We start from the raw sequence: 25,633 nt of genomic DNA on the forward strand, positions 1-25,633 counted from the left end.
AGAGTAATCAAATTCAGAGACAGAAAGTAAAATGGCGGTTGCCAGGGGGGGTGGGGAAGAAGGAATGGGGAATTGTTGTTTAAATGGTTGTAGAGATTCAGTTTTGCAAGATAAAAAGTTTTGGAGATTGGCTGCATAACAGTGTGAATGTACTTAATACTACCGAATTATACACTTAAAAATGATTAAAATGGTAAATTTTATGTTATATGCATTTTACCACAGCTAAAAATCATTTAAATTTTTTTAAATTTTTTAAATCTTAAAGAAAAATAAAAGAGCTCAAAGCAAAGTTACAAATTTTTGTCAATATACCTAACGGACAATAACAGGAGACAAAGCATGTTGTGACAGAATTCAAGAAATACATGGAAAATATAATAAATCCTCACAAATATGAAGTCCATATTGAAAGGGGCACAAAGGAGCAAAGATATTAGTGAATCACAGAAAGAGACAAGTAGAACAAGATGACAAAAATGACCAAAACAAACAAAATTTTTAAAGATTCAAGAAAAAATGACATTGAGGATGCATAATGGCAAATCAATATATGCATAATTGCAACATTTACTCTGAAGAAGAGAACCCAGTAACTGGACACCAAAAAGTTACAGATCTATGGGCTCGCCCCGTGGCCGAGTGGTTAAGTTCGTGTGCTCTGCTGCAGGCGGCCCAGTGTTGCATTGGTTCGAATCCTGGGCGCAGACATGGCACTGCTCATCAAACCACACTGAGGCAATGTCCCACATGCCACAACTGGAAGGACCCACAACGAAGAATACGCAACTATGTACCGGGGGGCTTTGGGGAGAAAAAGGAAAAAAAATAAAATCTTTATGAAAAAAAAATTGAAGATCTGTTTTTAGAAAATTTCCCATCAGTAAAAGAAGAAAGGACCTATAGATTGAAAGAGCCCACTATATCCATGGGGAAAATTGTTACAGAATGGCCAGCACCAAGACATATCCTAATAAAGATACTATACTTCAAAAATTAAGGTTACTTTGAAGAGCTAGGCCAAAGTTCCAGTCACCTTAAGAAAGATTATGACACTTCAAACTACCTTAGCAACACTAAATAAAAGAAGACCATGGGAAAATGCCAACAAAGTCCTCTGTCTGGCAATAGTAGCCTGTTAAGCCCATGGATACTACCAGTCCACCTGTAGTCCAGGCTACTAGGCACAGTCCAACTCTAGTGGGTACACCACAGCCCTTCCCAGAATGTTCATCCTGCTACTGACCACCACACTCTAGTGCTAATATGGATTTAGAGCATAGCCAGACAGATGCTGGAGGCAGGATTCTACAGTTAGTCTGTGTTTGGGGTTTCTTCTGGGAGACGGGGCGCAGCAGTTATGGGGGAGACAGACCACAGATTTTGCATTCAGACTACAAGTGTTTGAACCATAACCCTGCCACTTACAAGCTTTATGAGCTCGAGGAAGTCATCTAACCTCCCTGGGCCTCAGTTTCATAAATCTCCAGGCAAAGAGAGATGTCGTAAGATGGGGGTACTTCACAGGGCTGCTGTCAGGGTTGGAGATAGTGAGTATAAAGTATCTAGTGTAACACCTGACAAGTGCACCTGATCAGTAAATGGTGGCTGCTTAGTCATCGTTATTATCCTCAAAGCCTGCCCTGGGAGCTCTCCTGCTGCATGGAGGAAATGAACCTCATTTCCTCTCAGATCATAACAATGTTAGTTGGGCATCAGAGAAGGATTTGAAATAATGGAAGGGCAAGTCTGCTCTGCTCTTGTATGGTTTATTTCACAGCCCAAACAATGCGTGCTATTAACAGAAGCTTCACACACACACACACACACACACACACCCCTTCCTAGGGTGCTTTGGTCTAGGATCACTGAGGCCTTTCTTTGCTTATTTCATGCATACAGCCAGGGCCTCTCATGGACTGCATGGATTCACCTTTGAAAGAACACAAAATACAGGTGACTCTCTCTTAGGAGTGTCTCATCAGGAAATCTCTCCCCCTGCATCTTTTTCACTTTTTATCAGCCTGGCTCCACAAGGTGTCATTATCTGCATCTGCCCTTGAAAAATTTTATTTCAAGATATCTCTCTGATGGCTAGTCATGCAGCTTGGATGATGGCTTTGCAAATAAACATGAGCAGAAAATTTCACCCAGCGAACTAGAGGTTATTCAAATGCTTTCTATCTGCAAAAGTCAATTATCTTCTCAACAGTTTCTTGGTCTGTTTGCAAAAAAAATAAATATATGGATGTATAATGATGTTGTGTTGGGGGTATGGATAATAAGAATAATTAACATTTATTAATCACTTACTATAAGTTAAGTGCTTTACATAATTTATCCCAGTGACTCCTCCCAATAACCCTATAGAGTATGGGACATCTCATCCCAGCAAGTTCAGATGGGGAAACTGAGGCTCAGAGAGGCTAATTAATATGCTCAATTAATACGCAGGCAGTGAGTGGCAAAGCACGCATTCTATTGACCCAGTCTCTGGGTCAATTCCTCAATTCCAGGCTGTGAATTCAATGGTCACTGGTCTGAGCCTGTGTCCCTTCCCACTAAAGGCTTAGATGCTGTTATGGACACCCGCTATGTGCCCCTCCAAAATTCACGTTGAAACTCTAACTTCTAATGGGATGATATTAGGAAGTGGGGCCTTTGGGAGATAATTATGTTCAGAAGAAGCCATAAGGGTAGAGTCCCCATGATGGGATTAATGTCCTAAGAAGAAAAAGAGACTAGAGCTCCATCTCTCTTGTCCCTGTGAGCATACAGCAAGAAGGTAGCTATCTATAAGCCAGGAACAAGCCCTCACTAGAACCCAACGATACTGGCACCCTGATCTCAGACTTCCAGCCTCTAGAACTGTGAGAAATAAATTTGTGTTGTTTAAACTACCCAGTCTATGGCACTTTGTTACAGCAGCTCAAGCTGACTAAGTCACAAATCTACTTAAAAGTCTGAAGATTCTCAACAACCCCGGGAATAGAGTATGAACTGTGTTCCTGGTCACAGGAAAGGTTTGGGAGAGGTGGTGAAGAAACTCTAGGACAAAGATGAGCATGCTCCTTCTAACTTGGGAGGGTTATTCCAAAACAGAAGAAGAAAAAAGGCAATTCCCAAGAAAAGATAAAGTCATCTGCAAAATGTCAGGGAATCGAAACAAATGCCAAAGTGAATTTATGATGAAAGGTACCTGCTCCCAACTCCCCTCCTCAGAGGCAGTTCCCTTCCTCTCTCTTCCACTTCCATAAAGTTGTGTTTTCACATGCAGATCTTTCGATCCTCATTTCCACCACTATCATCTTCTTTTAAAAAATGCTTTTAAGGGGGCCTTTGTCAATGTCCATATTCCTACATTCAGTTTAACGCAGCTATGTAAGGAAGCATAAAGCTCGATCCCACCCATGTTCACAGCTTGGGAGGAAGGCAGGCAACCTGCTGGCACAGCCATCTGCTACATCTGGTACCTCTGAATTCCAATCTGGTCTGGCAGCTGAGGCCCTGGCTCAGCCCAGCCTGAACTCCTCCCTCTGACCCTCTGGTCCTCGTATTCAGGTCTCTTCCTGCTCCGACATGCTATAATGTAGTCTGTTTTCAAAAGCCAAGGTTGTATGACAGCACTGATTTTTCCCTTTTCTTCTCCACAGGCCTCTCAGAGGATTTCCTCCTCTGAAGCGTGGTTCTAAGGGCTTTCCTTTCCCTCCAGTTTTCATTTCAGTCCAGGCTGCAGGCCAAGGCACCCTGCCAGCTTGGTGTGAGGCTCTGAATTCTTCCCTCTGAAGAAACCCTCTGAAGTTGAGGGTTTCTCTGTGACCAGGCCAGCTTATGGTTTCTTGACTTTCTGGAACACTGGGATAGCTTTCTATCATGGTTCCCATTATTCATACCCCACTGACTAGCCCAATTTGATTGATCAGACTGAGAGCCAAAATATCGGTTCCTTTTGCCACATTGCTCATATTTTCAAACAATAATAACAAGAATAATAGCAATAATGATAGCTGGCATTAAGTGACAGATAAGTAGTTAAGATCATCATGTGCATTATCTCAGTGAGTCTTCAAGAAAATGAGGTTCAGAGAAATTAAGAAACTTTTCCAAGACCACAAGCTAGTAAATGAGAGAGCTGGAATCCTAAACCAAATGTGTCTGACTCCAAATTTTTAAATACAAATAATATAGTTATATAATGTAAAAAAAAAAGTAAAAATTAAAAAACCTATTTCCTCTGTTCTCCACTAAACCGTCAAAACACCATACAAGTTTTGTTTTTCTAATCTTTAGGAGCTCTCTTCATCACTAGGCTAACTGGCCTCCCAGAAATTAATTTCTCAATCCAGCAAGTCAACAAGATATGTGCCCTATTGTTAACATTTATGTCACACCACACTAAAATTAACTGTTTCTATATCTGAATTCCAAACAAGATTCTGCACTCTTCAAAATGAGTCGCCATATCCACAGGGACTGGTTTATAAAGGCTCTCAATAAAGATGTGCTGTTGTTGCCATAACCACAAATTATGCTATGCAATGCTATGGCATGATTCCTGGGACTTATAAAGCTCGTGGTTCACTCCCTTGCTGAACCCAGGAAAGCATCAGGGATGACCTGGATGTCTCTGACAACAGCAAATCATAACCTTGATCAGAGAAGTCAGCTCTCACCTCCAGCAGCAGTCTGGATGCTTCCTACAACAGGAGACAAAAAGAATCCTGGATATGAGGAAGGAAGAAAAACTTGCGTTTGCAGTTCAATCTGATGCCAGTGCTTCCTGGTCCTCCATATAGGGTTGGACCTCACCCACCAGGCTCTATGCAGGAAGAACTAATACTAAGTAGAAGATGGACCGCAAGTGGAAGTTTGTGAAAAGTACTGTGATCTGATAAGTTTGGGGCTGAGATCATTGATGCTCCAAGACATTCTCTGGATCCCATTGTCTACTCCCTGCTTGTCAGTCATTAGAGCCCCTGATCTGCAAGGGGGGAGCAGTAGCTGATGAAGAGACAAAATAGCAAGACGTGCCAATGCACAGAGTGGGAGGGCAGAATATTAACAAGATCCATAAGGAAGGACTACTTGGGAAGCCAAATCCATCCAAACTTGATATGGGTCCTGAAGACAAGCCTATGAGGTTTCTCCTCTTGACCTATGCAGCAACAGCTTCCTGTGGAACACAGGCTGGAGGATCCAGTGTCAGAAGACCAAGGTGTCTTTAATCCTATATGCCTATCATTTAGAAGGGATGTCAAGTCCCACCATCGCTACCTAGAGCCGGGAATTCTGAGACTTCTCAAGGGCTCATAGGCTGAGATGAGATGAGAATTAGCTCACAAGGTCAAAGCTATTTCTAGAGTAAAAGGGTCAAAAAGAGTTTCTGCTTCCTGAGTGTTACCCCAGAATCAATGCAAAGACCAAAACAAGTAGGAACTGAAATGATTGGTGCTTTGTTCCTTCTTCAAATGGATTTTTGCCTTCTTTAAAATCTCCATCAGTTTATAGATTGACAGATCTAGTCCTAACCACCTGACTACAAATAAGAGAATGGATCCCCTGAGGAATTAAATTACCTCCTCACAACCATATGGTTCAACAAAGCCTCTCAATTGAGGCTTAAACCAGGCCTCCTGTTTCCCAAACCCAAGCTCCTTCCCCTACATCATGAGCCTGCTTTCAACATGAATATCAAAATTAGAAGGAAGTGGATAGCAAACTGCAACCTGCTGAAGTAGAAATTAATCAATCATTTGGAGAGAGGGGCCATGCAGGGTCCCTAAGCGAAGCTTTGCCTCTCCACCCCAGGCCCATATGCCGCTTCCCTTTGCCAGGGCAGCTCCTGGACTGCTGGGTGTCCTTCTGCTCAGGACATCGAGCAAACTAGGTCATAGTATTCAGCAATCTTTCTTAAGCTTTGAAGGTCATCTCAGTGCTCAGCATTTTTGCATCTTTTTGAATAAATAATGAAAGTGCAGGTTTCTCAATATGGCATAGCTGGACTGATTCCCCGGGAGCCCCTTTCACATCACACCATGTATTGCCAGCATATGTTTCTCCTTGTAGAGTGAATGCCAAATTAAGATTACATTAAGGAATAAATTTTCATAGAGAATTAAGGACATAAACAATAACTTGTTAGGAAAATGTACTAGGAAGGAATATGGGCAAAGAGAGGTCCTTTCACAATAGAAGACACAAAATGGAGGTTTAAGGAGTACAATTAAAGAGATACAGTCTTTAAAACTACTAAAATAATCCTCAAAATGTCACCAGGTGATCACCATGAACATTGAACTATACCTTACTGATAGATGTGAAAGTGAAATATTGCACAAGTTCCAGATATACCAAGATCACTTAACATCTGTTTAACAGAATACCAGACAAAATTCTGATGCTATTTGTTGTAGGCAAATTAATGGCCCCCCAAATATGTCCACATCCTAAACCCCAGTACCTTTGAATATGTTACCTTACACGGCAAAAGAGACTTTGCAGATGTGATTAAAGGTGAAGACCTTGCGATGAGGGGAAATTATCCCAGATTATCCAGAGTCCAATCTAATCACATGGGTCCTTAAAATTGGAAGATATTTTCTGGCTCTGCTCAGAGAGAAAAACAGTCAGAGAGATGGAGCATTGTTGCCTTTGAAGATGGAGGAAGGGGATCATGAGCCAAGGAATGTGGACAGCCTCTAGAAGCTGGAGAGGACAATAAAATGAATTCTCCCCTGGAGCCTCCAAAAAAGAACACAGACCTACCAAAACCTTGATTTTAACCAAGTGAGACCAGTGTCAGACTGCTAACTTTCAGAGCTGGAGGGAGGGAAATCCATGTTGTTTTAAAGCATTATGTTTGTGGTATTATTTTACAGCAGTGAAAGGGAACCAATATATTATTTTTAAACCTGACCAAATTATGAAATTGTGAAATGTTATTATTCAGTCTAAGAATTAAAAAATAGAAGCGAAATTAGGAGGAAAATATTTAAAATGTTCTCAATTTGAAAAGTATTAGAGGAAACCATCCTGTTAGGTATTAAAATACATCTAGCACCAAAAGAAAAAAAGTGTGGAACCAAAACACACTCCAGAAATAGACTGTATCACATCAAATGCATTTGCACTCTTAGAGGAAACATCTGCAAACAACACAGAAAGAAAAACTTATTAAGAAATAGTTCGAGGATATCTGATTAGCAAATTTAAAACAAAATTAGTTTACATCCTCAACCTATACCATAAATCAAATAAATTTTAGGTCACTAAAAAAGTAAATATTTTTAAATCTTATAAAATGTGGCAAAGAATAAATATATTTAGATATATTTAAATACATGCAGGAATTTAAACTTTCTAAGTTTTAATTGATGGGAAAAATTCAGATTAAATGCTATAAAAGATTTATTTTGTAACTTCTAAAACAAGATAATGAAAATTGAGAAAAACAAGGAATTAAAATGCTTTTAAAAGAAAGATAAAGGGTTACTATCTATATTATATAAGATGCACAAATAATATACAAATAAGATTCCTAACAGATGAATGAGCAAAGAATATGATCTGATCATCTATGCAGGAGGAATTGAAATTAGTAAACAAACATGCAAAAATGCTCTACCTTGCTGTGATCAAAGAAAAACAAATTAAAATATTAATTAAGTACCATTTTACACCTATTATATTATCAAAAATAATGATAATACTCAAGGCTAACCAGGTTCTAATGAAGTTAGTACATTTATACACTATTGATTGCAATTTAAATAGATTCTGTTTGTAAAGTATTTAACTATACATATCAAAAGCCATAAAACACTAAATTTCTTGGATTCAGTAATTCCATCACTAGGAATTTATCCTATGGAAATAACTCAAAGGAGAGAGAAACGTCTGTGTACAAAGATATTCATTAACAATAGTAAAAACTGAGGACAACAGACAAAGAATCATTAAGTGAATTTTACTTGATGGAACATTAGACATTCAATGAAACAAGTACGAAGGCTACACAGCAACATGATAAATGTTAATAACGCGTTAAATTACACCTGAAAAATATTAAGTTGAGCCATATCAAGTTACCATTTTTGTAAGAAAAATGATGAAACATTGAAAACTCCATATGGTTCAACCCAATAGCTCTGTCATGGATACAGGTAGGCAAAAATAACGTCTTCCTGTGGACCAGACCCATGAGGAAACACAAAGAGACAAACGGTTGAAGAATGGTAGTATCAAGGATTAAATCTTTAGCCTTTGTTATTTTTCATGCTGTTGCAATATTATTTGTAAAATCGATTTTAATGTTAAAACATTAAAGACAAGATTTCTGTGCAGGTAAATATATGTCATGAAATAAGTCAAAGGATGCAACTTTGTTATATCTTCAGATTTCAAATTCACCACACAAGAATACAGGAATTAGGTTTTCAACTAGAGTAAGATTTTGTTTTGAGAAGATCTAATCAAAAACTGTCAACATTAGTAATAAGGCAACACAGCAGAGAGTTAAGTACCAGGTCTAGAGTCAAATCCTATTTATTACTTATAAGACACTGGACAATTATTTTACCTCATTTAACCTCAGTTCCCTTCCTGTAAAATGGGGACACTCATGGTACTTAGGTCAGGGTTATCTTAAAGATTGATTGAATGATGAATATCAACTGCTTATTTGAGTCTGGCAAATAAGTATACAAAAAATATGAGCAAGTATATCACTATTAATGAAGTAGTATAAATCTTCATATGAACAATGAATAGAGCTAGAGAACAATATTTACTGAGGAGTACTTCCGTGTACGTTAGGTTGGAAATTATTCCAACTTATGTAATTTTTATCTTGTCTTTTCTAAAAACATTCTTAACCAAAATGGCCCAGCCTACACTATGGTATGTATGGTATGTAGAGTTATCTTCAAAATTAAAATGTAAAATATAGACTTAGTAGTAAATTTAAATATAAATTAGAAGCAAGTTTCCCTTCTTTATCTTAACCTATAAAACAAGAAGACCAAGTGGCCCCAGGTCGTACTTTTTAGAAGTATTTGCCATAAAATCTTTTGTACTATTACTCATCACTTGTGGATGTGCTCTTTCTCATTGTCTGGTGCAATAAGATTTTGAAGGCTATAGTTGACATTGGTCCCCTTTTTTGTCTGTGCAGCATGTATTCCTTTTGGGGACTGTCCCACCCACATATGGTGGATCTGTCAACCACATGACCTCCACCTCCTCCATCATAGGGGTGATAGGAATCCAGGCCAGATAATGAAATTCCCTTTTCACAAACGTCACCTGAAAAGATAATCTCTCTCCTTCTGAAATAGTGAATAAGAAGGTTCAGGCTTGAGCTGACAGGGCCATGTTGCTTGACTATCCTGGACCCGTGGTTCTCTGTCCAGCTACCCTTCTCAGGGCCGATACACTTATTCCCTCAACTGCCAGAGTGTTGGCTGCTCAGATGGCTCAGAACTCCATCTCTCACCAGAAACTGCTTTCTGTCACAAGGAAACACTTCATCAAAGTTATGCTCCCTCCCAGAGAGAGTGACCCATAGCCAATGCCCTGCTGATAGAGGGATACAGAGGCACAGCTTCTTTGCTTCAACTTGGGGACAACTCTGAATGGTTCCAGAGTTCCCGCTAGGATTAGCTGAGGCTTCCGATGCAACCACTTCAGTTGTCAGCTTCTTCCTGTGCCCAATCATGGCTTTCTCACTTTCTCACATGCGTAATTCCAAGAGCTCTCCCCAATAAATCTTCATGCATCTCTCTATTCAATAATCTATTTCCTGGAGCCCAACCTAAGACAGTTGGCACATGAATAGAGACTATCTCATAATAATACCAAGAACAGACAAGAAATAGAGAAATCCAACAATGTTATTTGAACACCTTGATCATGCTACACCTAAAGCCAGCCCACTCCTTGGTGTTCCAAGTTACATAAGTCAATAGATTCCATTTTTTACTTAAGCTAGGTAAAATTGGGTCTTAATCTCTTACAATTGAAGGAGTCCTGGCTAGCACACAAATGCTGTCTCATCTCCTGCAATACTTAACACAGTGCAATGTACATGCACAGTGTTGAACAGTATTTGTTGAACTCAGTTGTCACGTGATTATATCTGTGTTTCATATAATGACACCTTATAAGATGTTCTACTAAAAAGAAAGAGGGAAAGAGGATGTATCGTAAAACAAGCTTGCTAAGTGCCACATACTACATGCACCTCCAGATTTAATATATATTCACATATTAGGGGCCGGCCCCATGGCCAAGCAGTTAAGTTCACACACTCTGCTTCAACTGCCCAGGGTTTGGCAGGTTCGGATCCTGGGCGCAGACATGGCACCGCTCATCAGGCCACACGGAGGCAGCATCCCACATGCCACAACTAGAAGGACCCACAACTAAAATATATAACTATGTACTGGGGGGAAGAAAAAAAAAAGATTGGCAACAGTTGCTAGCTCAGGTGCCAATCTTTAAAAAAAAAAAATATATATATATATATATATATTCACATATTAAAAATGCTGAGCAGTGTTGTTCCAGTAAATTTTTTTTAAATTACAAATAACACCTGTTTTACTCCCTCGTAGGCAGAGTTTAGTCCACCTCTTTGACCACGGAATATCGTGAGTACAGGCGTCGCACCCAGATAGGCTTAGTTCAGCTTACAGTTTGGAGACCACCAAATTTCAAACTTCTTCAGTCTGTTCACTGGCCCTCTGGTGTGCTGGAAATTACACAGCTTGCACAAGATTTATTATGAGGGACAGTCAGGAAAACAGCAGCAGTCTTTACCTTCTTCAACTAATTGTGTGTTACGATTACCATGCCTAAGACTCTGACGGGCCCCACACCCCCTTACATTCTATTCCTAATGGTCCATGTTCATAAAGAAAGAAGCTGAGAGCCTAGAATGTTTAATAATTTTCCTTGAAAAGTCTTCTTTTGGGCCTGATTCTCCTGCCCCTAGATGCCTAAATAATATCAGAAGCACCGTCCTTTAAACTGGAATTAAAGCCCTACATCCAGATGTCCAAACAGGACTTAGCAACATCAGTCTCACCACATCTGGACCTCAAACACAATCCATTTTTTCCTTATCTGATGGCCCAGAGACTCAGGATGTCCTGAGTTAAAAGACACACCAGTTTGCGGGTTGGAGGCAATAATTGAGGCATCCCAGGACTTGTTTGCATCATAAGCCCAAAATGGGCCTAGAAAACTCAGCTCTATATATGGGTTCCCTCAGAAATTACTTTACATAATCAGAGAAGGAAAAATAGAAGCACACAAAGATTGCAGATAAAAATGAAGCAGAAGCCTGTCTGACTCCACAATTGTCTTCTTCTACTCCATGCCTCTTCTTGATACTTTCAAATCCATGAAAGTCATTTCCTGGGAAAGAGTTGGAAAATGTAAGGCCCGGCCAGCGGCTAAAGCCCAGTGTCTCTTGTTCCTGAAGTTAGAGCTGTTCCCTCCAGAGACTCCAGTTCAAGACAAAGCACACTACTTGCCCAGAATCACTTTTGTCTGAGTAAACCTGGTTTAAGCAAACATCTGAAAGCTGAGCCGTACCCTTGCTGAGTTAGCAGTTGGCTTCTATTTGATGTCCTATGTGTGAAGCTGTTTTGCCGGGTTGAAAGGCACTAAGGCTGGAGTTGTGACGAAGGAGAAGGAGTTGGTATAAGGACAAGGTGGACAGCAGACTCTCTGGGGCACTGAAGCCTTAGAAAGCTGACTGTCCATGGCTTCAGCTATTCACATCACACCCAGCTGCAGTGGTCCTGATAAGCAAATTACAAAACTATGATTTTATTCCTTCTTTAGTAATCAATCAATTTTCCTGCTCTTCCCGCATCCCTTCTCAGAGACTCCTCCAACCAATAGCTTCAAGCCAAGTGACTTTTCCCCTAGCAACACTAAAAAGAACCAGTTCAAAGCTAGCCACCCCGTTGGTGGCCAAGAACCAATAAATTTCCTAGACAATTTGAACTGAGATGCAGGGACTGTTGAAAGTCGGATATTGGCACTGTAGCATGTGTCAAGGGCAGACACATGACCCAAAGCTGTGTGCCTGCCAAAGCTATGGAGCATCAGAGACTGAGAGCCTTCCAGAGAAAGCTGGTATGCAAGAGGAGAATGGAGAAGATATGCAAATAGGAGCAGACAAGAAAGAATGAAGCTCCAGAGAAAGAGAAAGAAAGAGAGCAGCTGCCTGACAGCTTCCTAATACTCTGTGAAGTCCAGCTGTGCTGCCTACAATTGGATTTCAGGGGATTTCCTGGGAGCCTTACCATAAATTCTGTTTACATAAATTAGTCTAAGTGGGTGGGTAGCTGTGGCTGACAACCTATTACCTCATTTGATGAAAACATATCCATATATTTAAAAATCATTTATTGAGTGGCAGCCAGGCATGACTGCTAAGCATTGCAGACACCCTTCTACTAGGAATCCGAGCTCAGAAATAGGTACTTTCTTTAGAACAGGTGCATAAAAAGTGTTTTGGGAACCTAAAATAAGCAGTGTGCAATTTGCCTAAGGAGGGGCAAGAAAGGCTTCCCAGAAGAAGGAGGTGATGTCAGGCTGCTGAGCTAGAAGGATAGGTGGGCAAGGAGATCATCCTAAGAAGAATGAGGAGCATGAACAAAAACACACTGGTACAAGCAAGCCTGGCAACATTTGAGGGCTACAGAAAGGGCATCAGTGTGTCAGGAACAAAGAGAGGGAAGAGAGGAGGGAAAAAGAGGAAAAGGAGACTCTAGACTTGCTAGCAACAGTTAGCATAAAAGGAATGCTAAAGAGTTTAGATTTTATCTTTCACCCAAATAGAAGCTATTGAAACTTTGAGAAGGAAACAAGGTGCATATTAGTATTTCAGAAAGATGACTCCAACAGTGAAAGGAAAAGGGAATTAGGAGGCAAGGTTGGAGTCAGGAACACAAATTAGAAACTGTTGCAATGTTTCAAGCAAGAGAAGCTCTTCGCTAAGACAGGCAAGGTGAGGTCCAGCAGAAGGGCACACAGTACACGCGATACTAAGGAGACAGAATCTATAGGACTGTAGCAGCTAAACGTGACGGGAAGTGGAAGAAACAAGGACAATATGCACATTTCTAGTGGGGTGAGTGGGTGGACGGCTAGGCCGTTCACTTAAATGGGGAATTCCAGGTTAAGGAGGGAAGGGTACAGGTTAAGGGAGAAAGGCTGAGTTCAGTTTGAGGCATGCCTTCAAGATACTCATTCGTGTGAAGGTGACCAAAATCTAGCTGTATATACAGTCATGGGTCACTTAACAACAGGGGTAGATTCTAAGAAATGTGTAGTTAGGTAACTTTGTCATTGTGCAAACATCATAGAGCGTACTTACCTAACCCAGCTGGTATTGTCTACTACACACCTAGGCTATATGGTACTAATCGTACGGGACCGTATATGCAGTCCATCATTGACATCATTATGCAGCGCGTGACTGTATTTCATACTCAACAAGTATTTGCTGACTGCCTACTATGCATCAGGCACTCTGCTAGGTCCTGGGATCCAATGTATGTGAAAACAGTCACCAGGTCTTATTCTCATGAAGCAGGTAGTCAAATGTGGAAGACCATTATTAAACAAACAGTCACGTAAATACAGAATTGCAAACCCTGAAAAGGGTTACATAGGGAACAAAGCTGGGACTATAAAGGCATATGAATGGGGGACCACTATAGTAGGTCAAGGAAGCACCTCTGTGAAAGCCACTGCTGAGCTAGGTGTGCAAAGACAAGGAAGAGTTAAATAAGTGAGGAGTGGGTGAGAAATCTATGTAAATGAGGAAATTGTGCAGAAACCTTGAGGGAGGAAGGAGCTGGAGTAGAAAGAAGGAAGAGAACAGTGCAAGATGAGTCTGCAGAGGTAGGTAAGAGATGAATGATGGAGTGGAGCATGTGAAGGACTTATTCAAAGAGTGCTTTGAAATATTGAAGGGCTTTTAGCAAAGACTGAGATAATAAAAGGTCACTTCCAGTTTAGTATAAAAATGAACTGAGGCGGACAAGAGTGAACCAGAGAAACCAGTTAGGAGATTTTTCCGTAATCAAGCAAGACACAACTACGACTTGGTGGCTGCAGTGGAAGTAGGGCAAAGTGGATGGATTCAAGAGCTTCTTGGGAAGTATGGTGATGGCTGGGATGGAATATGGTGTCCAAGACTGGAGTAGTCAAGGCAGACATGAAGAGGTTCAGACTTAAATTTATTGAAAGTCCATTCACTGGGATAGGCAACATTAAAGGAGCACCATATTTGAAAAGAAAAACTATGAGTTCACTTTTGGACACGTTATGTTTGAGGACTCTTGAAGTCATCCAAGGAGAGAAGTTTGTTAACAAGTTTGTTAATAAGTAAACTGTGCAGACTTGGGGATCAGAAGAAACATGTAGGCTAGATTTGTAAATGAGAAAATTGCCTCTGTATAGGTGGTCACTGAAGACTTGAATGTAGTTTATCATGTATAGAGTGAGGAGAGAAGGCATGGAGTTGAACCGTTTAATCATTTTTCATTGGAGAATGAGCAAAGGAAAAAAAGAGAAAGAGCCTCCAAAAACGTAGAAGGAAAACTAGGAGAGTGGCACATCACAGCAGCTGAGGTAGGAATGTTGTGAGAATAATGGAGTGGTTCACCAGGTTGATTTCTGCTGATGAGACTCATAAGGTGAACACAGAAAACGTCTCTAGATTTAGTGATATGGAGGTCCTTGCAGATCCTAGCAAGAGCTATTATGGTGGGGTGATAGGGGCAAGGATTGGAGTGGGTTGAGAAGCATGAATGGGAGCTGAAAATGGAGACAGTAAGCATATAAAACACTCTAGAAAATTTTGCTTGTGAAGGAGTGAAGAAAAGTAGGGTTGTAATTGTAGAAGGAAGTAGATTCAAAGAAAATTTGGGGAAAGGATTTTTGTTTTAATTTTTTAGTGGAACAAATGAATATTTTAAATATGAATGAGAAGGATTCACTAGAGAGGGAGAATTTAGGATTGAGGAGAGGGAAGGAATAAAGGGTTCCTATGATCCCTGAGACAAAGAGAGGGGGTGGGACTTGTGAGTCAAGAGAGTGGCCTTAAGTGGATCTTGATTTTGGGAGATGGGTCTGGGCTGGAGATGTGGATTCAGAATTGACGATAAAAGCTATGGTGGAGAATGGCATACCTTGCCAGAACGAAGAGTGAGAAGAGAATAGAGACAATAGCCAAGCACTGGGAGATGTCAATGCTTAAGGAGTGGAAGGAAGAAAGGGAGCCACGTGGGAGACTGAAACAATGCCCACAGGGATCAGGAGAGAGAGAGCAAAGGTCTAGAATCATGCAGTCCCTCCTCACCTCATATTTGAGTCACCAAAGTAGACTTCTGACTGGCTTCCCAATTACTTACTCCCTAATCCAGCATCTTCCAGTCTACCACTAGGATGGGGGTGAAGGGAGCAGGGATGTCAAGAGCAGTAAACACAGAACAGATGTTTGATAGGTGAATGTGACGAACATCCCGAGCCTCCATTTGCCTTCACCCTTTACTTACTGAGCAACTTTGGGCAAGCCCTCTATTTCTTTCTATTTCAGCTCCCTCACGTGTAAAATAAGGACAGCAACGTTTTTGTTAACAACCTCCTAGGGTTGTCCTAAAAATTACATAAGTTACTGGCTGTGAGAGCATTCTACGCACTTGTAAATCACAACGCAGGCAAGAGGAATTATTATCAATCTTGAGTTACCGTTTGCTTCCTGGTTCATCCTTGCTCAAACCGTTCCACTGGCTCCCTTTCTTGGCTCCCAGCAAGGTAATGGATGGTGCTGTCAGCACCCAAACATTATTGCCCTTTCCTTTTCAGGTCGTTCCAAATCTGAGTCACAGTTAAGCAAACACAATGCATTTTGCAGGTAGAGTTGGCAAGATGTGCTCTATTTGCTTTTTGGCCCAGTCTTTTAATTGCACTTGGAAGTAAACAGCACACTATAGAGTGAAGATGAAAGTGTGATTTGGAAAAAGACGGAAAAAAGGGAACTGAAATGGATTCAAGGAGGAAAAAGAGCGCATCACACAAACATAAAATAATTGGGAATATGTGCAGTCTCCTAAGGTGGTTCAGAGCTGCAGCCTCCTCACTACGTACACTCCTCTGCCTGGGTTTCATAGCCCTCCCTGTCGAGGCCCCAAAACTGGTCACCATTTCTTTCATGCAAATCATTTAAGTCTCCCCCTTGCCCACCAACATGCCTGTTTCTGCCTCCACTCCTTCCCTCATGAGATGCCTCACAGGAACAGCCTCTCAGCACCTTCCGTCTGCTCCACTGCTATGCCCAGCTCAAGCCTCCCCCTGTTCAGGAAGCCCCATCGCCTTTGCTGAATTTTTCCATAACAGAATTCAAACCACAGTTTAGCTGATCACTATGGTGTCTTTCTTCCTGACTCGACCATCATTTCATGTACACAGGCCTTTTCTAATATTATTGACATTAAACAACTGTTATGTTCTGGAAGCTTTACATCCATCATCTTATTCAAGGTACATATTCTCCCAATTTTACACATGAGGAAATTAAGTTTCACAGAAGGAAATCTTTTGCCCAAAGTTGGCAGGTGTTGAGGCCTCCTGATTATGACCATAAGGTTCGGCTTCATATTTCTCCTTAAAAACAGGATCTGTCTTTTTGTTTTCCCTGTAGTTCCTCCCACAATTTCAGTTACTGAGAAGATGTCTGGGCATCCAGGAAAGAGGCTGCCAATGCAAAAAAAGCTGCTGAGAACGAGATAAGAGGACCCCAAAAATCATACGTTATTTAAAATTTCTCTCGAGTACAGAGCATCCCAACCATATTGCAGTCCCTTGCACTGTAACACTAAACCAGATTCTCAAATAGCGTTGGGGAAAATGATTTCCTTTTCCTATTCACCATTAAACAATATTTAATTTGCTAGTATTTGTAATGTTATTCTAATCAGAGAAGACTGATTTTCACGACATTTCAAACAGAACAATACTTTCTGTGTCTTAGCACTTTAGCCTACCCGAGTGTTATTTGTGTCGCTGTGAACTGATAGGTGCAGGTTCACCACAATTAGCCATCACCATGGTAATATTATGCCTTTTGTTTTCGGTTTGTGTTGCATCTGCTCATCAAGGAGATTGAAGCTTTACTGATGAAGCAAAATTCCTTCCCTTTCTTTGGATTTAAGCACATCAAATTTAAAGAAACGTTTTCAAATCCTGACAGCATTCCACTTCTGGCTTACTTCTCAAAGATAAATAAAACATCCTATCTAGAACGAAGCAAGCAGCTTTTACTTATCTTCCTTGAGCCAGGACTGGCAGATTCTGTGGCAAAAACGTCATGACTTTCAGTGGGAATATAGGCCTCTGAGAGCTGGCAGAGCCTTCAACCCTCTAGAGGACGCCTTCCATTTGCTTGAATGACCTCACCTGCTGCATGGTTAATGCTGAATCTTGCTTTTTACATCAAGTACCAGGATAAGTGTGCAGCTGCAGTAGATTGTCTGCAATGATGGCAGCCGGTGATCTGCCCATCCCAGTATACATGTGCCATTCCTCCTATCAAGAGGTGGAATCTATTCCCCTAACGTTGAATCTGCCCTGTGACCTGTTCCAATCAATGGAATATGACAAGGTGATGTTATACAAATTCTGGAGTCCAGATCTCAAGAGACATACATTTCCCACTTTCACCCTTTTAGGATCCAGCAGCTATATAGAAATGTGATGAGGGGCCATCTGGAGATTGAGGCCTAGCCAGCTGCCAGCCATTCTAGACACCTAAGCTGAGGCACCAGACATCTCAGTGAAGCCATCTTGGACATTATAGCTCAGCTGAGCTTCCAGCTGAATGTAGACACATGAGTGACCCCAGTTAACACCACCTAGAGCACGAGAACCTCTCAGCTGAGCTCAGCCAACCCACAAAATTAAAGGAAAATAAACGGCTAAGTAGAATGGTGGTTGCCAGAGGATGGTGGAAGGGGGAAACAGGGAGTTGTTGCTCAATGCGCATAAAGTTAGTTAAACGTGATGAATAAGTTCTAGAGATCTGTGTACAACACAGTGCCTATAGTTAACAAAACGGTGTTGCGCACTTAAAAATCTGTTAAGAGGGTATATCTCATGCTAAGCGATCTTACAATAACAACAAAAAAAACAAAGGGACACAAGGAAATTAAACTTTTGGATATGTTTATTGGATTGTGGTAGCAATGGTGTCACAGCTATATATGTCTAAACTCATCAAATTGTATACATTACATATGTGCAGTTTTTTAATGTATAACTTATACCTCAATAAAGTTGAAAAAAGAAAATAAATGGTTGATGTTTTAAGCCACTTAATTTGGGAGTGGTTTGTTATGCGGCTATAGCTAACTGATATAAGAGCTAAAGGAAAGGAAGATGCAACAAGATCCCTGATCATCATTGTTACTGGGTAGAGCAAGTACAGCCCCTGCTTTTTTCTTGCACAAAACTTTCCCCTCCAACCTGAGACCTCATCTATTGCCTCCATAACCTGCTTCGTTCACCTTCAAGACACATCTCAGATCTTATTTGTGTGGTTTCCTCTGTCTTGTTTTTTATCGCTTTCCTCCCTCCCTCCTCTGTTGAGTGGGATTAACCCCTCCACTCCTCTAGGCTACTTCTCAACTCTGTACCTCCTTTAATTGTTTCTTGGATCATTGTATAGTTAAGTTATTTGCTCACCCATCTGTCTCCTTCATTTGTCCACACTGTTATTTTTAGCTCCACATTTTCAGTTTGAGTTGCCGTAGAGTCAGCTCTCAATTCATGTTCATCAAATGAATAAATGAATGCACCCTACCTCTGCACCTTTCCCCTCACCTTGCCTCTCTCTGTTTATCAGTATCTTATATTTAATTTTCTCCATGAGATCTTTCCTGGCCCCTCTGACCACAGTAATCTCTTATCCTGTAGCTTATTTTATGTGCAAAACTCATTTAAAAATTAAATATTAAAATGATGTTTAATGTACTTGGTCTTGTCATATAAACTCTCCCGTTTAGCATCATAGCCACCATGCAACAGGCTCAGCTCTGATTTCAACAAGGCAACCCCTGTTCATCCCACTGCTGGCAACCCTGCAAGGGTGAGGGAATTACTAATCTAATTGGTCAGAGTCCACAACATTTATTTGGCTCATTACTATGTCACAAATGTGAGATCCCAGGCTCCACTCTTTCCTCCTGCCTGCTGCCTTAGGCATGGCCTCTAAGGCAGATGTGCCATATCCACATTTTTCTTTCACCAAATATGCCTGAGATGGATAAGTGGACCACTTGGAGGCTTGCATCTCCCTCTACAGGTACACCTTAGTGAATGGGTCCCAAGATTTAGATTTTATAGGGTGGAGTGAGGGAGGGATATGTGGGAGTCCCCTACCAACTCAAGTCCCAGCCACATGCTCTATCCAGCTTATATCTAAGAGCCCTATCGTGGTAAGCAGCTTCTAAGATGGCCCCCAGTGATCAGCACCTCTTAATATTTACACTCTTGTGTATTTCCCTCCCAATGATGATGGGCTCCTCTATAACTTGCCTATAACCAACAGTATATGGCAAAGGTGATAAGATTCCATGATTAGACTAGAAGATTGTTACTCCACCTTGCTAACAGACCCTCCCATTTGCTGGCTTTGATGAAGCAAGCGGCCACACACAGTGGCCTGTGACAAAGAACTGAAGGTAAACTGGCCAACAGCCAGCAAGGAACTGAGGCTCTCAGTCTAACAGCCTGCAAGAAACTGAATCCTGCCATCAACCACATAAGTGAGCCCAAGCAGATCCTTGCTCAGTCAAGCCTTCAGATTGGAGCCCTGCCTTGGTCAGCCATTTGACTGTAACCTCATGAAAGAATATTAAACAGAGGACCCAGCTAAACCATGCACCAATTTCTGACCCACAGAGACTGTGAGATAATAAATGTGTACTATCTAATACCACTATGCCATAGATAAGTAATGTAACATTAGGGGCTCAGAATACCTGCTTAGATAACAATAAAGTACCATTTTGAATCCCATTCTGTTATTGTGGGGATAACTTCCTTGAGAACCCAATGGACATGAGAGGTGATAGAAAAGGTAGAATTTGGCCATCTGTGGATCCTAATATTTTCAAAACCACATCTTAACCAATGACATTAAGTATTATTATCCCCATTCTAGAGTTAAGAAAACTGAGGATCAGATAGGTTGATATTTGCTCAAGTTTCTCACTTCTACCTGTCTTCTAACTCAAAATACAGCGCTCCTTCCCCTCGAACAAGGCTGCAGCATCGTATTGTTGCTTCAGAATCTTTAAGCGAAGCCTCCAGTTTCATAATTAAACTGTAAGCCGTCTGAGAGCAGGGACTACATCAGGCATGTTTCTATTCTCCGTGGCACCACACAGGTGGCACTGGACAGTGGGAAGGCAGGTGCCCGCAGCTGCCTTCCTACTGCTCCCCCTACCTCCCTCTTCCAGGCAAAGCTCCCCAAGGCCACTCAGCAAAATCATTTACAGGAATACTTCAGTCACCATCCAAATAAAGCAGTTCAGACTGGGGATGTCTCTGAATGTGAAATGATCCAGCTATTTAACATAGATTGTTTTATGGTATTAATAAACTTGAGTGTTCTGGGAAATGCCTTTTAAGTGAAGCAGGTCTAAGTCCAAGGCTCCAGAAAGCTTTTAGGTTAAATGCAGTCCCACTGGACCTGCCAGCGTTAAGGAGTTGTCCAGCAGAGTGTGTAGGATCCAAAGAGCCTCGTTCCCCTAGTCCATACATCCTTGTGGTCCATTTAATCCAGTAGAGCTAGATAAAGTTCAGAAGCCTGCGGGGGAGAGCAGGGGAGGCAGGGTGGGAAGAAACAAAGAAAATGGAAGGTAACTACTGCTTGCCTGCAATTGAATTCAATTCAAGAAAAACTGCAAGGTAAAAAGAGGAAGAACTGGAGTTTTTTAAAAAATTAGTTGGAAACTCAGTAATCTGTGACTAACTATGACTGTGGGCAAGTCACTCCCCCTCTCTGAATTCAGTGGTGATAATAATATTTACCCCGCAGACCTGTTGTGAAAAGCAAGCCAGGAAACGTGGCCGGCTATGTTTTGTGAACTGTGAGATGCTCTACATAGGTGAGGTATTGTTATCGCCCGAACAGCAGCTGCTGCTACAGCCACAGTGATCAAAACAGCAGCAATAAAACAAGGTAATACTCCTTAGTGGAACGCTTTGGATTTGCCCCACAAGAAATGAATGCTTTCTGATTTAACACCACTTCCTAAGAATTCCATATGAGGATGCGCCAAGTTCCAGTCAGGAGACAGAAAACATAGCAGTATTTGAACAGAGACATTTTATTATAAAGAATTGTTATCTTGATATAAAATGGCTAGTGAGGTAACTGAGGTAGCAGGTGCAAGAAGCAGCTACTGACCGTCCTTCCTGATTGGCCTGGGACTGAGCGGGCTGCTGGGATATGGGAGTTTCAGCACTCCAAAACCCAGGAAAACCAGGACGGGGTGGTCAACCTCTACAGCCCTTGGGGTTGGCAGAACACTGGAAAGATATTAGAATTGTTAAAACTCAGAATTTTGGAGGAGTAGCCCCTCAGAGATAGGACCCAGGCCTCTGAGGAGGAGACGCCACCTGGCTGGTGCCCGTGTCTCCAAGGAGGTGGGGTGAGTCTGGCTCTGTGAGTGCTGGAAAAACTACCAACTGCATTCAGCTGCTGCTCTGGCAATGAGCCGGCTCTGCTGGGGTGAGGAAGCATTGCTGAGGTGCTTGCTGCTGGGCAGAACAGCAAGGAAACAGGAAGGAGCAAATCCCTTCTCCCTCTTGTGCCCCCTACTGGCAAAGCTTAACAGAGAGCCAGTCGGCAAGGCAGAAATGTGGTCTGCAGAGCCCCCAGCATCACTGAGAAGAGTGCAGAATGTTGGGTTTGGAGCTGAGAGACAATAGCTTAATAACTGGCACAGAGACTATCAAACATATGTAGGGAAGAAAATTATCTGTAGTAAAGAGTTTAATCAAAGAACCTCCTTTTTTCAAAATTCTTCCGAGGCTCCTGAGTCCAGTCTACGTCGGAACTCAGGAAGAAGGGAATTCCTGCAAAGCGCTGTTCTCTCAGCTCCTGCCCTCCAACCCAAATGATGGGATGAACCATTTCTCTCCCCACCCCAGCACTGTGACACCCACCAAGAAATGATCCAGGGCACTAGCAGTCGCAGCAGCAGACCTGACACTCACTCATGTCATGTGGCCTTTTCCCAGGGAGCCATGTTGCCTGCTTTCAGACAGCTGGGCTCAGAGGAGCATTAGGCAGCTTTAAAAATTGATGTGGGTCATTATTCTTTCATGAGCCACAGCATATCCACAGCACAAGGCCAAAAGCATGCACATGGAAGCCACCGCACCACTCTGCTCCATTCCTTGCAGATTGAGCCTCTAAAAGAGGGCTCAGAGAGGGCCCAGCAAATACCACACATCACTCGCCACCAAAGGAGGTGCCACCAGACAATAGCAGCCAATGTGTGCCTATGCGCGTGGCTCAGGACAACCAGCCGCAGCCCCCACACCCTCCTCACTCAACAACACCCCTACACACACCACTTTGGGTCATCAAGGAAAAATAGCTACAGCTCCAATGCCCATCTCTGCCATCCTGAGAGATGGTAAACCTTTTTCCAGGGGGGTTTATTCACTTTCCCAATTAGCACATTATTTGACCTTATTTTCTCCTTTCCCTCCTCCCACCATCCATTCTTCACTTTTTCTCTCTTCTTTTTCCTTCCTCTCCATTCATTCCTCTGCCTTTCAATCCTTTTTCCCTTTCTTCTGGATCCAGTCCCTCTCACTCTGTCTGTTGAGCTCTCTCTCTCTCTTTTCTCCATCGGTTTGTGGATCCGTCTGTCCACATTTCTCTGTGTGTGCACGTGCATGTGCATTTCCCTGATGCTTCCTGTCTCCTATGGTTTCCATGCCTCCCTTTGGTCATTGCTCAGCTCTAGTCTCTCTGGGTAGAAGAGTGAAGTGCCTCTGCCCCCTGAGGTAGGAGAAGACTCTATTTTATTCTCCTGCTGCCTCTGCCAATGAAAAGAGGCAGCTGGGGCAAACATCAGTTCAATTCAGGACACGAATATAGAGTCCCAACTGTGTACTAAACAATGAACCCTAGAGGCACAGTTCAGTCCAACACATGTTTAGTAAGTGCCTACTATGTGCCAGGCCACATGCTCACTCACCACTAGGGACTTAAGAGGAATCAGATGAGGTGCCTGTGCCACAGATCCCATGGTGTGGTAAAGGAAGCAGATCTGTGAAAGATGTTGCAAAAGGGAATCTAAATCAGGTTGGGGAAGGAGTTAATCAAGAAAGGCTTCCTGGAGGAGGTGATGCTGAATCTTGACAAATATGTAGATGTTAAAGTGATGGAAAAGTAAGAGAAGGGCATCCCAGCAGAAAGCTTATCCTGAGCAACAGCATGGAGGCAAAAAACCAACTTGGGGTGCGCAAGCAGAGCAGGGCTGCTGGAGCACAAGGACTGATGCAGGTGGAGGAGCTGGGAGGTGGGAAATGGTTGAGTCACGCAAGGCCTTACCAGCCAGGCTGTGGGGGGTCCTGTCAGTGCTCCTCCCACTGCCCCTCAACACTCACCGTTCCACAGACATCTTCTTCCTGCAGGCACCTGCCCTCGTTGCCTAAGGCATCCTCTGGCCACTGGAGCTTGCTGGGCCCCTGTGCAGGACAGACCAGAGTGTCAGGTTATTAATAGCCCTGGGAGCTCACACAGCAAATGACCAGTGGGAATTTTGGGAGAAAACTCGGGTTTATAACCCTTTGTTGACATCGCTGAGGCACATTCTACAGTCTCTCAGGCACCCTGCAGGATTGAGCTCCGAGCGTCCACAGTAGTAATCTGCTCACTAACACCCTGTATTGCCTGCCTTCCCTTCCCTGTCTCGGGTGCCCATCCTCTCTCATGTTCCCTTCATCTCCCAAATAAAGTATTTGCTTTTTGTTCTTTGTCTGAGGGTCTGCTTCTGGTGCAACCCAACCTGACGGGCTAGTGCAGCCTTCTGTGGGCATAAGGGAGCCCATGAAAGCTTTATAAAAGGAGTGACCCAGTCATATTTGCATTCTAGAAGGACACTGTGGGGTTGGTTTGGAGAGTAGATAAGAGAGTACGACAATAGTCCTGGCTAAAGAAGAGGAGGATGTCAGTGGATGACAATAGCAGGGGAGAAGAATGAGGGTCAGGTTCAGAAACACAAAGAGAGAGAGGGCTAGGACTGACAAGCTGCAACCCCTTCTTTTAAGGCATCAACAGACTCTCATAATGCAGTGTGATGAAATCCAAGAAAAGGTGAGATCTAGTTCCAAGGAGCCTCGGAGCAAGCTGCCTTACCTAGACGGGCCAGGAAGGAGGTAGGAAAGGCATCCTAGAGATGGTAATGCCCAGCTGAGCTGTGAAGAATGAGCTGGAGCCTGGCAAGAGAGCGGGAGAAAGGATTTCAGGCAGTGAGGTGTGACTGCTCAGGAGCCATGAGCAGTCAAAATGGTTGGGGCGCAGAACAAAGTGTGAGGAGTCCTGGAGGAGGCAGATGGCACATGCCACAGAACCCTTGCCTGCCTGTTCTTGCTCTGCCTGAGTCCAAGCCTGAACTGGACTCGACATGGGCACTGGTCTTACCCTGAAGGCCCAGTGCCAGAAAGCCACAGGCCAGACGCCCAGAGACACGTAAGAGACTCTACCAGCCTTATGTGGGAGGAGTTGTGTACCTGGCTGGGGTGCTAAATCCTTCCCACATCAGAGTCGAGGGTCTATCCAGTGGAGCCAGCTCCATCCCCCAGTTTGTGGGGACAAGAAGTCAGCAGATGTCAGAGAGGTTCACGCAGCTTGGGATGGAGGTGAGGACAAGAGTGTAAAAGGGAAACCTACACAGTCCAAGATGTTCAGGGAAACATATAAAACTCCTGTCCACCGAACCTTCCCTCAGGGTGGCTGAAATAGAGCAATGTTGATCTATTGATTTGTCTCTTTTCTCTGCTCAGCTTCTACAGAGGTGGTGTAATGGACCAAAAAGATGGCCAGGAAAAGGGAAAGCAAAGAGAAAGCTAGGTGCCGGATGAGTCCGTGGCGCAGAAATCATCCCCTAAAGGAAACTTCACAGGAAGCACAGCTGGTTCATCCTCTGCCCTCCTCTGGTGTCCTACCAAATGGCTCTTCACGCTTTACCGTCATTAGAAGACTTACTTCTGAAACGCGAGGAATTCTGGGAAAGGAAGGAATTAACCTCTGTTGACAATTCACTGCACTAAATAATTGCCAACTCCCCAAAGCAGGGGTTATTATTCTTGTTTTACACCTGAGGAAAGAGCCCCAGAAAGGTTTGGGAACTTGTCTTAGGCCACTCAGCTTGTCAGTAGCAGCCAGAACTCACCCTCACATCTGGCTGGTTCTGATATTATATATTGTTTTTTTACTTATAAGGATAAATTTGACTTGCCATAGGTTTGGACCATTCTTGACTATCTTTCCCAACCTCTGCTTAAAATTGCTTATATAAACCAG

The 25,633-nt window shown here is 42.6% G+C and overlaps 1 long non-coding RNA gene across 6 annotated transcripts in view; it reads right to left on the reverse strand.

The window, feature by feature from the left end:
• LOC139041385 (uncharacterized) overlaps positions 1-25,633 on the reverse strand; it is a 460,406-nt gene that overhangs the window by 268,795 nt on the left and 165,978 nt on the right. For all 6 annotated transcript variants that reach the window (XR_011496440.1, XR_011496439.1, XR_011496435.1 and 3 more), the window contains one exon: positions 23,716-23,796. This is a non-coding gene — a long non-coding RNA (uncharacterized lncRNA). The remainder of the gene's footprint in view (positions 1-23,715; positions 23,797-25,633) is intronic.

The sequence above is a fragment of the Equus asinus genome, chromosome 21 (genome assembly GCF_041296235.1).
Source record: "Equus asinus isolate D_3611 breed Donkey chromosome 21, EquAss-T2T_v2, whole genome shotgun sequence".
Classification (NCBI taxonomy): Eukaryota; Metazoa; Chordata; class Mammalia; order Perissodactyla; family Equidae; genus Equus; species Equus asinus.